At 38.1% G+C, this 16008-nt stretch overlaps 1 protein-coding gene across 4 annotated transcripts in view; it reads right to left on the minus strand.

Moving 5' to 3' along the window:
* Positions 1-16008, minus strand: part of YEATS2 (YEATS domain containing 2) — a 123666-nt gene that overhangs the window by 105798 nt on the left and 1860 nt on the right. The window contains exon 1 of one of the 4 annotated variants that reach the window (XM_029939791.1): positions 6528-6606. The exons of the other annotated variants lie outside the window; for them this stretch is intronic. The gene's annotated coding sequence lies outside the window, so the exon portion shown is untranslated. Of the gene's footprint in view, positions 1-6527; positions 6607-16008 lie in introns of those variants that run through there. 4 annotated transcript variants of the gene reach the window in all.

Raw genomic sequence — 16008 nt, forward strand, 5'->3', positions numbered from 1 at the left:
TAGGGATCCTTGGAGAAAACAGTATTTTATTTCACCTTCACTTAAGTGATAAAGCAAAACTCTTTTGACATTTGCTCTAAAACGGGAAACAGAAGGGAACAAAAGAATTTGTTTGCAGATGGGTTGAGGTAGGTATGGAAGAAGCCACCAATGAGTTAACTTGTGCTGCCAAGGGTATTCATATTTCATACAGCTCTTGTAATAAAGCTTTTCCTGTCATATTTGGGCATAGATCTGAGCTTCCAATAAACAGGTTTAGGAAGATTTAGGTCCACACTGAGCACTTTTTAATAATACAGGTCTGCTTTGGTCTAGCAAGAAAAATACTGAAGTATACACATGCCACATTCAATATATGCTAGCTAAGGCTAGGCACAACTGCTGAGGCATGCTCTCACCATGATGTAATAAATACATGAATGGAATGTGTGACAAATAACCCATGGTCATATTAAGTTTTGGATTCTTGTCTTTGAGATTTATGAAAAGAAAATATGAACAGTTGCTAGATATTGTCAGATTCAACCTTGAAACAAAATATCCTACTAATTCTCTTTAGGTTTTGAATCAGTTGAAATTGAAAAGAATAAAGAGATGGTAAATGTGAACTGCTAAGAAAATCTGTTACTGTTTATAATTTGTCTGTGAGAAGGATTTTCTCTAGATCATGGGACCAAAGCCAAATATAGAAACATAGAGAAACATACATAATGCTGATTCCTCTAATTTAGAATTTCTATCTCACTGAAAACAGACTCATAAAAAGTGAAGCTCTTTCCAGCAGTGAGGTCCTCTCCACAAGAACATGCCCCTCGCAAAGGACCTCCTCTACTCATCATCCCTGAAAGAAAAGATTTGGAAGGACAAGAAGTTCCTGGTGCAGAGCCCCTACTCCTATATCATGCATGTGAAGTCCCGAGGATGCTACACTATCACCATCCTCTTAGCCATGCACAAACGGTAGTTTGTGTGTTGGCTGCTCTACTGTCCTTTGCAAGCCTACAGGAGGAAGAGGAAGGCTACAGGACATTGGTCCTTCAGACGGAAGCAGCACTAAAAGCACCCTGAACCAAGATGAGTAGAACACTCTCCCAATAAGCACATTTTGTTTTGTTTTTAAGAAGGCTCCACACCCAGTGCAATGCGGGGCTTGAACTCCCAACTCAGATCATGACCTGAGCTGAGATGAAAAGTCAAACTTAGGGGCACCGGGTGGCTCAGTCACCTGAGCATCCAACTGCTGATTTCAGGTCAGGTCATTATCTCAGGGTCTGAGAGTCCCAGCCCTGCGCTGGGCTCTGCCATGATGATGCAGCGCCTGCTTGGGATTCTCTCCTCCCTTCCCGAGTGTTTTCTCTCCCCCTCAAAATAAACAAACCTTAACAAAAAGTTAAAAAACAAAAAAAGTCAGACACTTAACCAACTGAGCTACCCAGGTACCCCAGCAATAAACACATTTTGGATTAAAAAGAAAAGGTAAACATTGTCAGGGCACCCAGCTGGCTCAGTTGATAGAACATGTGACTCATGAACCTGGGGTTGTTTGAGTTCAAGCCCCACATTGGGTGTAAAGCTTACATCAAAAAAAAAAAAAAAAAAAAAGGGGGGGGGGGCCTGGGTGGCTCAATGGGTTAAGCATCCAACTCTGAATTTCAGCTCAGGTCTCAGGGTTCATGAGATCAAGCCCCACATGAGCATCTACACTGACAGCACAGAGCCTGCTTAGGATTCTTGCTCTCTCCCTCTCTTTTTACCCCCTCCCACTTGTACACACACATACTCTCTTAAAATAAAACTTAAACATATACATATGTATATACATATACATACATATATGTAAATGTTTTGTCAATTTAAACAAAAAAATACATTTCCCCCTTTATCCAATGTAAGAAAGCAAAACTACTCTATCATACCTGTTCAAATAACATAAACAAGTTTGAGTTTTTGAAAAAAGTTAAAGACCAAAAGCAAAACTAAACCTTGTAATGTTCTATCTCTAAGAAAAAAAATAAAAGTGAAACTGTATAATTAAAAATACAATTACGTAATACAGTCACTACAAATTCTTAGTAAAAGGTCTTAGTTCTCATGTCAGAGTAGACCTGGCCCTACAATCCTGTCTTGCAAATAATCTTACAAGATGTGGCCAATTCCAGGGAAAAGAAGTAAAATCTTATAAATAAGGTCCTTGAAAAATCTCCCATGTACTTTATGAGGTATTTTCTCAATATAAAATTCTATGATCCTCATGCATTTGAACCTCATCAAAACCACTGACTGTGCTCACTCAAGGAAACTTTTCGCATGTGATTTAAAAGCGGAGCCAGGGAGGAGCAGTACCAGCACTTTCCACCTGCCTCCATACAGACAGATGTTCCTAAGATGTTAATAATGACTTTATCATTCTTTGCCCCTATCCTTTCTAAATTCTTCATTTCAAACAAAATTTTTTCCTCTTTGTAAACAAGACAACCAGTGTTCCTTTATTAAATGTCTGAATGAGAAAACCTACAACCCATTCTTCTCTATTAGCCAGAGACATTTCAAAAATGTCTATAAAAAACAAAACAGGGGAAAAAACTAGAGGGGCACCTGGCTGGCTCAGTCGATAGAGTATGCAACTCTTAATCTTGGGGTTGTGACTTCAAGCCCCACATTGGGCTTATAAATTACTTTAAAAAAAAAAAAAGGGCAGTAGAATGGGTAAATGAATTGTGTATACCCAATGAACTCCTAATCTAAGCAAGAATAGAAATGAATCTCAAAATCATCTTTGGTAAGTAAAAGAAGCCAGACACAAGAGTACATACGTGAATGATTCCACTTATAAGAAGTTCTAGAACAGACAAACTAATCTATGGTGAAGGAAAACAGAGTAGTTGTTCAGGTACTGGTGGTGGTGACTGATTGGGAAGAGGAATAAAGGAACCTTCTGGGGTAAGAGAAACTTTTTTATCTCAAGAGTATGGGTTGCATGGGCATATGCAATGTGAAAACTCATTCAATTGCACACTTAAAATCTGCGCATTTCACTGCATATAGATTACTGCTCAATTTACAAAAGGGCTATAAAAATATCTAATCATGTCATCCCCTGCTCAAAATCTTCCAATGGCTTCCACAACACTTAGAATAAAATCATACCCCTTACCATGATCAAAAATCTTACATGAATTGGGCCCTACCTCCCTCACTATCCTCAATCATTAGGATCAAGACACTGGTTTTCTTTCTGTTCCTCAAATATATCTCAATCTTTTCTTAGGGTTTTTGGTTTTGTCTGTTTAATTTTTATGTCTATTTTTGAGAGAGACACAGCATAAGCGGGGAGGGGCAGAGGGTGAGATATAGAATCCGAAGCAGACTCGAATCCAAAGCACACTCCAGGCTTGCTGTCAGCAGAGACCAATGCGGGGCTCAAACTCACAACTGTGAGATCATGACTTGAGCCCGAGTCAAATGCTTAACCAACTGAGCCACCTAGGTTTGTTTTTAAGTAAGTTAGTTCTACGCCCAACGTGGAGCTTGAACTCATGACCCTGAAATAATCACATGCTCGTCTGACTGAGCCAGCCAGGTGCCCCTAGTTAGGGTTTTTGGACTTCAGGTTCCTTCTACCTGGAATGCTCTTTCCCCAGATTAGCTTTACTAGATCCCAGGCTCAAGTTAGCAAAGGCCCTCCCTAATCATTCTATTCAACATAGCTTTCCCCATCTTCTCCCTCCAAAGTTCCTGGAAGCTCTCAATAAATTATTTGCTGAATAAATAAAGGTATAACTTAAATATATGCCAAAATATAAATGCCCAAGGGAACATAACTACCAGTTTACAGTAACTTTTATCACTCTTGCCTAACACTTACATATCTATTTGATATGTGTTATAGCTAAATTTTTAAAATAAAGGAATGTGCAAATAAACAGGCACATGCAGATGAAGAGATACCTGGCATGGCATTATTAATGACAAATAGGATAGTTTAAGGCAAAAAAACATTTAATATAGTAAAGAATATGTTATTACTAAGGGACACAATCACAAAAATATGCCATAAACTAGACATCAAACATCATATCAAAACATACAAAATAAACCAGAAATACAAGGACAGTTTAAGAAACCTCACAATCATTACAGAGGAATCTGAATATATGTCTCTCAGAAATTTAAAGGATCGGGGCACCTGGGTGGCTCAGTTGGTTAAGTGTCCGGCTTCGGCTCAGGTCATGATCTCATGGTTTGTGGGTGTGAACCCTGCATCAGGCTCTGTGTTGACAGCTAGCTCAGAGCCTGGAGCCTGCTTCAGATTCTGTGTCTCCCTCTCTCTCTGGCCCTCCCCTGCTCGTGCTCTCTCTGTCTCTCAAAAATAAACAAACATAAGAAAATTTTTAAAAAATTCAAAGGATCAAGAAAACAGGACAAGAATACAGATGATACAGATAATGCAATTTACAAGCCAGATTTAACAGTTACATACAGCTCTGAACACAAAAGAGAATGCTGTTTAAAATACCCATAAAAATCATTAAAGTTAATCACAGAACATGAAGAAAGTCACAACTACTATAAAACATGGAAATGTTACAGCCATATTCTCTGATCCTAATAAAATTAAATAGGAAATTCTTAACAAGAACAAACTATGATACGGGAAACAAGATACTCTTCCAAGTTTATTTTCAGAGAGAGAGAGAGTGAGCAAGTGAGCGAGCATGAGAGAGCACGCATGCGCACAATCAAGAGAGGGACAAAGAGAGAGGGAGAGAATCATAAACAGGCTCTGTGCTGCCACCACAGAGTCCAATGTGGGGCTTTAACTCAAGAATCACGAGATCACGATGAGTCAAACCTGAGAGTGGGACGATTAACCGGATAATTAACTGACTGAGCCACCTAGGTGCCCCAACAAGACACTCTTCTAAATAACTTATGGCTCAAAGAGAAAATTAAAATAAAAGTATTTAAAAATTATCAACAAAGAGGACATACTATTTCTAAACCTAAGAAGATGTGGTCAAAGGCATCAGCAGAGAAAAAATGACAAACCAGTTTTCATTTGTGAATACAGACACAAATCCAATCCAGCAGGGTATTTAAAAAATAGAAAAATAACTAGGTTTTTTTATGTTTATTTTGAGAGAGAGAGAGAGAGAGCGAGCGCGCTTGCCCACACGAGCAGGGAAGGGGGGGAGAGAGGGAGAGAGACCATCCCAAGCAGTTTCCACAGGATCAGTGTGGAGCCCAAGGCAGGGCTCCATCTCACGAACCTGTGGGATCACGACTTGAGCCAAAATCAAAAGTCAGATGCTTAAGTGAGCCACCCAGGTGCCCACAGAAGCTCTTATTACCAGCAATAAATAAGGTATTTAGGAGATTCAGAAGCAAGGTGCTTGCAATGCACTTGTCTAATGTTGAACCTTTAGGAGGATATTAATGCTACTGACTTTCAGTAATCCAAATATATATGATCCATTTCATAAATTACATATTGGGAATTAAATATAGCAGCTTTTAGGGGCAACTGGGTGGCTCTGTAGACCATCCAACACTTGACTCTGGCTCAGGTCATCGTAGGGTGGTGGATAGAGCCCCTCATCAGCTCTGCACGGAGTGTGGAGCCTGCTTAAGATTCTCTCTAAAAATTAAAAAAAAAAAAAAAAAAGGCTATACTGAGAAAAATCATTTGGAATGAAGAACTCTCTTCAAAAAAAAAATTCAAAATAAAGGGGCATCATCTGGCTGGATCAGTTGGAAGAGTATGTGACTCTTATCTTTGGGTCATGAGTTTGAGCCCCATGTTGGGTGCTAAAAAAATAAACTTAAATCAAAATATATTTAAATGTCAATTAAAACTTTTTCTTCTGAAGAACTGTCATCTCCCACTGACATACGTAACTGAAAATATACGCAAATAATTTTCTCCCAAAATCATGCCTTTTCCCCCCACAATACAAGCAATCTGAAGTACCTTATACGAAAGACTCAGATCAAGGGAATCAAAAAGGGGAAGAGAAGATTCTGTTCTGATTTTAAGTTGGTACTGACTAAAACTAATTATTCTAAGCCAGATCTTTTACACAAAACCATTTGAATACACTCTTAATTTCTTGGTCCAGTTTCTTCAACTCATCTGGTATGGGGGGGAGGGTAGAAAGGTCTTCTATGTAAAATCGATCACAATTTTACACAGATCAGAATGGTGGGGAGCTGATGGAGGTCAGTTCTTTGCATCATACTAACATGGGCTATTCCCAATATAAGGGTCACCTGGCTGGCTCAGTCAGTTAAGCACCTGACTCTTGATCTCAGGGTCATGAGTTCAAGCCCTGTATTTAATGTTGAGCATGAAGCCTACCTTAAAAAAAAAAAAAAAAAAAAAAAAAAAAGGTCCCTGGAACATGATCTTGTGCCCAGGGATATCACCCAGTATGACATGTAAAGACTTTAGCAAAATGGAGACATTAGATAGCTGAGCTCAAAAAAATATTATTTTAAGTATTATGTTATCTCCATAAAATACCTACTTTCCAATTATAAATGAAGTTGCTAAAGACCATATAAGTTGCTATAAAGGTCAGCCCCAGGATTCATGCAGGCCAATACTTTGTCTCCAATGTGCAAAGCAACCTGAAAGAGAACCTAGAATAAAACAATTATTCCAAATTATCCATGTCACTGCTCCTATTCATTAGTGCAACAACTGGAGAGTTGGCCTTAGGAAGTTTTACCCTTCCTTTACTCCAGGACTTTAACATACTATCTCTGGACAGAGCGAGCTACCCGAGTGGTTTAAAGGTTTTCAGATAAACATAAAAAAATAAAGAATTTGCTTATTTGTTATTGAGACAGAGAGCAACAGAGCATGAGTGGGGTAGGGACAGAGAGAGAGGGAAACACAAAATCCAAACAAAGTAGGCTCCAGGTTCTGAGCTGTCAGCACAGAGCCCGGCGCGGGGCTCGAACCCATAAACTGTGAGATCATGACCAGAGTCGAAGTCAGTCGCTTAAGTGACTGAGTCACCCAGGCACCCCAAGATAAGCAAATTCTTAAGTTGACAGAAGGGAGACCATATAGAAGTGCCTGGTTGTCCCAGTTGGAGAAGCATGTAACTCATGATCTCAGAGTCATGGGTTCGAGGCCACATGACTGGAGATTGTGTGAATAAACAAACAAACTTAAAAAAAGAAGAAGAAAAAAAAAAAAGGGAGAGCATATAACCTTCCAGTGACTTCCCTGGTGTCACTTTCATATAAAGACCACTGGAATAGTCTGAAATAATAGTTGATTCATATGAGAATCCCGTTTCAATTGTGAAGCCCTAAAAGGTTTTTTTCCCCCAAAAGAAACAAAAGTTAACAAAGCTGGTCTACAATTACAGGTTGAAAAAGACAGGAAGGAACTGGACCAGATCAAAATTGTGTCAAACTCTTGGACACAGTCACTGAGAATATATAAGTTGAGCCAAATCTTACACATTTCACTAAGTAGGTATTTTTCACTAGAGCTTCCAAATGGACAAAAAAAAAATCTATGCAGTCAGTCTCACGCTTTTCTGTGAGAAGCTGAGATTCTAAAAAGGAAAACAAAGAACTTAGAAGAGGAGACATTTTTTAGAAACTGGTTTTTCTTTACGTCAGCACTCTCTAAAAAACTAGTTATAAAAATCTACCTACTGATAAAAATTTTCTGCAACTAGATATAGTGATGGCTGCACAACTTTGTGAATCTACTAAAAGAAAAAACACACTGAGTTTTACACTTTAAAGAGTGAATTTTACTGTATGTGAATTAGATCTCAAAAGTCATTATAAAAAAGAATGTAACATTAACAACTAAGGCAACAACAGATGCTAGCGAGGATGCAGAGAAAAAGGATCCTTTTGCACTGCTGGTGGGAATGCAAACTGGTGTAGCCACTCCGGAAAACAGTATGGAGGTTCTTCAAAAAATTAAAAATAGAACTACCCTACAACCCAGCAATTGCACTAGGTATGGATACTAGGTATTTATCCAAGGGATAGAGACAGGTATGCTGTTTCAAAGGGGCACATGCACCCCAATGTTTATAGCAATATCAACAACAAAGTATGGAAAGACCCCAAACGTAAGTCAACAGATAAATAGATAAAGAAGATGTGGTGTGTGTCTGTGTGTATACATACATATCTATAATGGAGTATTACTTGGCAATCAAAAGAATGAAATCTTACCATCTGTAACCGCGGGGATGGAACTAGAGGGTATTATGCTAAGTGAAATTAGAGAAAGACAAATATCATATGACTTCCCTCATATGAGCACTTTATTTTTAAATTATGTAAGATTTTTTTTTTTAAATACAAGTTAGGGGGCGCCTGGGTGGCTCAGTCAGTTAAGCGTCCGGCTTCGGCTCAGGTCATGATCTTACGGTTCGGGGGTTCAAGCCCTGCTGTGCTGACAGCTAGCTCAGAGCCTGGAGCCTGCTTCAGATTCTGTGTCTCCCTCTCTGACCCTCCCCTGCTTGTGCGCGCGCGCTCTCTCTGTCTCTCAAAAATAAATAAAAAACATTAAAAAAGATTTTTTTTAAAAAGAAGGGAAGCCAAAATAATACAAAAACAAGGATGGGGACAAAACATAAGAGACTCAAACATGAAGAACAAACAGAATGTTGCTGGAAAGTTTGTGGGAGGCGGGAGGGGCTAAATGGGTAAGAGCATTAACGAATCTACTCCTGAAATCATTGTTGCATTATATGCTAACTTGGATATAAATTTAAAAAATAAATTTTAAAAAAAATTAGAAAAAACGACAATGATAGGGGTACATCACTGTCTCAGTCAGTGAAGCATACAACTCTTGATATTGGAATTGTAGGTTCAAGCCCCAAAATGGGTGCAGAAAATTACTTAAAAAAAAAAAATCTTAAAAAAAGACAAATCCAATATATATTAACCTTAAACAAAAATCCACTTACAGATTATCCTTCCCCAAGTACGTGAGTGCATGCTATATGTACATTTGCAAAGGGGCAGAGCCGTCAGTTGGGTAATCAACATTAGGTAGACTAGTTTGGGGTGGGGAGGGCATGAATTGGTAGTACTTTTAAATTTGATTTGATCATATTTCAGATATTCAAAAAGTATAAAGTGAACAGTGAAGGAAGTACAAAGACACATAAAAATATAACTAATTTCCAGGGTATCTAGGTGGCTCAGTCGATTAAGTGTCCGACTCTTGGTTTCAGCTCAGGTCATGATCTCACATTTGGGAGTGGGAGCCCAGAGTTAAGGCTTTGTACTGACAGCGTGGAAACTGGGATTCTCTCTCTTTCTCTTTCTTTTTCTCCCTCTCTCTCTCTCCCTCTCTCTGCCCCTCCCCTGCTCACACACACATTCTCCCTCTCTCTCAAAATAAATATTTAAGAAAGAAAAAAAAAATTTGTGAAATGATAGATGTTCACTATCTTGATTGTAGTGATAGTTTCACAGGTGCATAATTAAGTTGAAACTTCCCAAATTACACATTTCGTGCAGTTTCTAGATGCCAGTTGTACTTCAATGACACTTCAAGTATATAGTCTGTCAGAAAAATATATAAAGAATAAAAGGATCCCTCATTCGTTGTTGGTGGAAATGTAAACTGGTGTAGCTTCTGTGAGAAAGTTTGGCAGTTCCTTAAAAAGTTAAACAGAACTGGGGTGTCTAGCAGGCTCACCTGGAAAGACATGCAACTCTTGATTTCAGGTCATGAGTTCAAGCCCCACATCAGGTGTAGAGATCACTCAAAAATTTAAAAAAAAAGTCCCACTCTTGATTTCAGCTCAGGTCATCTCATGGTTCATGAGTTCGAGCCCACATAGGGCTCCATGCGCTGTTTGGGATTCTCCCAGCTCCTCTGCTCGCTCACGCGCGCGCGCGCTCTCTCTCTCTCTCTCTCTCTCTCTCTCTCTCTCTCTCTCTCTCTCAAGATAAACTTTAAAAAAAATTTTTTTTAAGTTAAACAGATTTACTATATGACCTAGCAACTCCATTTCTAGGTATATATCCAAGAGAACTGAAAACACATGTTCACATAAAAAGTTACACATAAAAATGTTCATAACAGCATTATTCACAAAAGCGGAAAAGTATAAATAACCCAAATATCCATCGATTGATGCCTGGACAAACACAATGTAGTATATTCAGACAGGAAAATTAATCAATAAAAAATACTAAGGTACTGACACATGCTACATCACAGATGGACTGAATGTATCATGTTACGTGAAAGAGGCCAGATACTAAAGGCCATGTGTTATATGATTCTATTCATATGAAATGTACAGAAACGGGCAAATCCATAGACTCAAAGCGTGGGTGTCAGTGGATGAGGAGACGGGAACCAGGACTGACTGCTAATAGGTATGAGGTTTCTTTCTGGGGTGATGGAAACACTTTGGAATTAGATGGTATTAATGGCTGCACAACCTTGTAAATATACTAAAAACCATTCAGTTATATACTTTATAATGGTGAATTTTACATTACATGAATTATATCTCAATTTTAAAAAGTATATGCACTCTCAAACTAATTTTTAAGAAACAAAATAGAGAACAATCACGAACATATTAACTCCATGACTAAAAACATACAAATCAACATGAAACCCCCCCCCTTGGCATTCTCCTCACCCTTCAATACCAACACATAACAGGTCTCTCCCCACCCCCCCACTGCCCCCTGAAACTTCTAGCTCATTCTTCAGATAAACAGAATAAACAATCCTTGGCTGGAGAACGAGTTTTTCTACCTTTCTTTGTCTGTTGTCATCAAAGTTCACATGCTTGAACATCCCACAATTACCTTTCAATGGATTCATATTTCACCTCTACCTTCTCTCTTGCTTACTGAAATGCTATGCACAAGAAATCAAATTAAATTCCAACTCATCCATGAAATCCACGTCAGCCTTGAGAAACTTTTTTTTCCTAACTCCCAAAGAACAGATGTTACAGAAACAATTTGCTTCATAAGCCTTGTTTTCTGAGGGAAAAATGCACTGACCCTCACCCACCACTTGGTAGCAGTGTAGAAAACAGAATAAATAGGGACAGGATTAAAGGTAGGGAGATGGGGGGCGCCTGGGTGGCTCCGACAGTTAAGTGTCTGACTTCAGCTAGGGTCATGATCTCACGGTTTGTGGGTTCAAGCCCCGTATCGGGCTCTGTGCCGACAGCTCAGAGCCTGGAGCCTGCTTCGGATTCTGTGTTTCCCTCTCTCTGTCCCTCCCTTGCTTGTGCTCTGTCTCTGTCTCTCTCTCAAAAATAAATAAATATTGGGGCGCCTGGGTGGCTCAGTCGGTTAAGCGTCTGGCTTCAGCTCAGGTCAGATCTCATGTTCATGGGTTCGAGCCCCGCATCAGGCTCTGTGCTGACAGCTAGCTTAGAGCCTGGAGCCTGCTTCCGGTTCTGTGTCTCCTCTCTCTGCCCCTCTGCCTCTCATACTCTATCAAAAATAAATAAAACATTAAAATAAATAAGTAAATATTAAAAAAATAAAAAAATAAAGGTAGGGAGATGGGGGTGAATTTAAGGATTGGCAATGAAAATTCAAGGGACACCTGGGTGGCTCAGTTGGTTGGGCGTCCAGCTTTGGCTTAGGTCATGATGAGCCCCGTGTCAGGCTCTGTGCTGGCAACTCAGAACCTGGAGCCTGCTTCAGATTCTGTGTCTCCTTCTCTCTGCCCCTCCCCTACTCATGCTCGGTCTCTCTGTCTCTCTCAAAAATAAACATTAATAATTAAAAAAAAGAAAACTCAAATAAAAATCTGCTTAGAGAATCCTTTTTCTGAGAATCTACCCTAAAAAACTACTCTCAATTTACTATCATGTATGAACTGCACTTACAGATCTGTAATTTAAATATTAGTTCTCCTCTTCCTGTATATTTTATAATAAAAAACTGGACATAGTCTATAGCAAATTGTAGTGCATCCAGTGAATGAATATGAATACTTCTGTATATGGAAAGATATGATCTTATATGTAAAAAATCCTAAAGATTCCACAAAAAAAACTGAGAATAAATTAATTCAGCAAAGCATCAGGATACTAAGTCAACACATAAAAATAAGTTGCATTTCTACACACACTGAAAAACCTGCAAAGTAAATCAATTCCATTTATAACAGTGTCAAAATGAATAAAATACAGCTGACCCTTGAACAATGTAGGCATTGGGGGCACCAACTCCAATACAGTAAAAAAAAAAAATCCACATATAACTTTTGACACCCCCAAAACTACTAACAGCCTCCTTTTGATGAGAAGCCTTACTATGACAATTAACAAATATTTTGTATGTTATAAGTATTATATGCTGTATTCTTATAATAAAATAGAGAAAAAAAAAGAAAATCATGAAAACACATTTACAGTACTAAACTGTATCCAAAAAAGTCCACATATAAGTGGATCTGCACAATTCAAACCCATGTTGTTCAAGGGTGACCTGTACTTAGGAATTAACCAACGAGGTGGAAGAGTAATACAATGAAAACTAGGAAACTTTGCTGAAAGACATTAAATACAACATAACTAAATGGAAACACATCTCATGTTTACGGATTGAAAAGTACTGCTAAAAAGTCAGTAATACCCAAAGCCATCTACAGATTCAATGCAATCCCTATCACAATCCCAATGACATTTTCTGCAGAAATATAAAAATCCATACTGAAATTCATATGGAATCTCAAGGGACCCTGACCAAAACAATCTTGAAAAAGAACAAAACTGAAGGAGTCACACTCCTGATTTCAAAACTTCCTAGAAACTACAGTAATCAGAACAGTTTGGTACTGCCATAAACAGAAATACACAGACCAATGGAATAGAACAGAGAGCCCAGAAACAAAGCCTTGCATATGGTCAAATGATTTTTGACAAGAGTGCCAAGACCATTTTACGGGGAATGGACAGTCTTTTCCACAAATGGTGCTGGGAAAACTGAACATCTACACATGAAAAAATGAAGTCAGACCCTTAACAAATACAAGAATTAATTCAGAATAGATCAAAGGCTTAAATGTAAGACTTAAAACAATAAAACTATAAAAACTTCACAACATTGGATTGGCAAAGATTTCTTAGATATGACACAAAAAGCACAGGTTTAAAAAAGATAAATTGGGTTTCATGAAAATTTAAAAATTTTGTGCATCAAAAGACACTAACAGAGTAAAAAGACAATTCACAGAAGGCTAAAATATTGGCAAATCATATATCCAATAAGGAATCAATATCCAGAATACAGAGAGAGAGAACTCCTAAAACCGAAAGCAACAAAAATACTTGGCTCAAAATAGAGAAAAGATTTGAATAAAGATTTCTCCAAAGATATACAAATACCCAACAAGCACATGAAAAGATGAACAACGTCACTAATATTAGGGGTAAAAGTACAAATCAAAACCTCAGTGAGATTATTACCTCACACCCATTAGGACGGAACCCTTATACAATGTTGGTGGGAATATATGAATATATGTGCAAGCCACTAGGAAAAACAGTGTGGCAGTTCCTCAACAAATTAGAAATAGCATTACTATAAGATCCAACAATTCCACCTCTGGGTATATACAAACCAAAAGGACTAAAAGCAGAAACTCGAAGAGGTATCTGTATTACCCATGTTCTTAGCAGCATTATTTATAAGAGCCAAAAGATGGAAGCAACCCAAGTGTTCTTCAACAGATGAATGGGGAAACAAAACGGGATATATACATACACTGGAATATTATTCAGCCTTAATAAGGAAAAGTTCTTTACTAAAAGAAAAGCACTGATTCAAAGGGATACACGAGCCCCTATGTTTATAGAAAATTATTTATAATAACCAACATATGGAAGCAGCCCGTGTCCACTCATGAATGAATGGATAAAGAAAATGTGGTGTCTATAAACACAATGGAATATTATTCAGTCATTAAAAAAGAACGAAATCTTGCCATTTGCAAGGACATGGATGACCTACAGGTTATTATGATAAGTGAAATAAGCCAAAGAAAGACAAATACCCTATAATTTCACTCACATGTGAAATTGTCAAGAAACAAATGAGCAAAGGGGAAGAGAGAAACAAATCAAGAAACAGACTCTTGATTACAGAGAACTGACAGTTACCATAGGGGAGGAGGTGAGGGGATGAGTGAAATCACTTGTCCTGATGAGCACGGGTGATGTATGGAATTGTTGAATCAATGTATCATACACCTGAAACTAATACACCACTGTATGTTAACTGGAATAAAAATTAATTAAAATAGGAAAACCTGAGTGACTAAGTGGCCAGCTCAGGTCTTGATCTCAGGGGTCCTGAGTTCAATCCCATATTGGGCTCCACGCTGAGCATGAAGGCTAATTTAAAAAATGAAAATAAAAAATAAATTAAAATAAATAATTTTTAAAAGGAATTCTGACACATGCTACAACATGGATGAACCCTGAGGGCATTATACGAAGTGAAATAAACCCATCAGAAAAAGATAAATACTGTATGATTCTACTTATATGAGGTACTTAATGTAGTCAAAATCAGAGAGACAGAAAGAATGGTGGTTGCCAGGGACTAGAAGAAAGAAGGAATGGGGAGTTATTGTTTACTGGGTATAGATTTTCAGTTTTACAAGATGAAAAGAGTGATGGAGATGGATGGTGGTGATAGCTGCACATTGTTACAAATGTATTTAATACCACTGAACCGCACACTTAAAAATGGTTAAGGTGCCAAATTTTAGGCTATGTGTATTTTACTACAATTGGGGGGAAAAAGCATACATAGAAGTTAACCATGTATTAACTCAGGATTAACCACATCTCTCCTGATGGAGCATATGAAATAAACTCATTTATTTCCAATAGAAAGGAAAAATACTTAAGGGGGGAAATTCTGCAAGCTCTATGTCAAACTACACATTTTCAATACCAAAAGAACTCTTGACAATCGATTCCCAAAGTGATAAACACAAAAAGATACACACAGGACAGAAACAGAAATTAACCAATAATCAATATATGTGAAAAAATTTTCAAACACACTAGTAATCAAGGAATGAAAAACTAAACAAGACACCATTTTTCCCCTATCAAATTTAGTTGTGGAGATGGAAATAAGGCATCTTAAAGACCCAGGTTTTTCTAATTCACACTCATTATCTTCACTTCTGCAAGCTGCAATCAATTATTCCAATCTAGTTTCCACCTCCTACATGTAGAACTCTGGATAATAATACCAATGACGAAGTGGGGATGTGAGTGCCTCAGTTGGTTGAACATCTGACTTCAGCTCAGGTCATGATCTTGCACTTTGTCAGTTCCAGTGCCACATTGGGCTCACTGCTGTCAGTGAAGATCCAGGTTGGGATCCTCTGTCCCCCCTCTCTTTGACTGTCACCTGCCTGCACACACATGCACTCTCTCTCTCTCAAAAATAAACATGCAATTAAAAAATAATAATACCAGTGACCAGGAGTACCTGGCTAGTTCAATCAGTGAAACATGTGACTCTTGATCTTTGGATTGTAAGTCAAGCCCACTGTTGAGTGTAGAGATATTATATCAAAAAAAATTTTTTTTCAAATAATAACAGTGACCCAAACAACAACCTCCAAAACCAATTAAACATCTCAGAACTACCTTCTGTGAACTTATTTTTCTTGGTTTCCACTACACCAGTCTTCTGTTTTTTCCTCCCTCACTGGCTGTTTCTTCTGCTGAGTTCAATCTTCTTCCTCTACCACATCTCTAAGCACGGAGGTGACCAAGTGCCAAATTTCACTACTCTATCTATACTCTTTCCCTTAGTTATCTCATACATTCTATACCTTTTGGTATCATCTATGTAATGAGTACTCCAAATTTTTACCTAACAGCTCTCGGCTCTCTCTTCCATGAGCTCCAAAACCTGTTCGTCCAACTACCTCCTCAATCCAACATCTTCATAACTGATATACATCTCACATTTAATATACCCTTAGAATTG

The sequence above is a fragment of the Suricata suricatta genome, chromosome 5, assembly GCF_006229205.1.
Source record: "Suricata suricatta isolate VVHF042 chromosome 5, meerkat_22Aug2017_6uvM2_HiC, whole genome shotgun sequence".
NCBI classification, from domain to species: Eukaryota; Metazoa; Chordata; class Mammalia; order Carnivora; family Herpestidae; genus Suricata; species Suricata suricatta.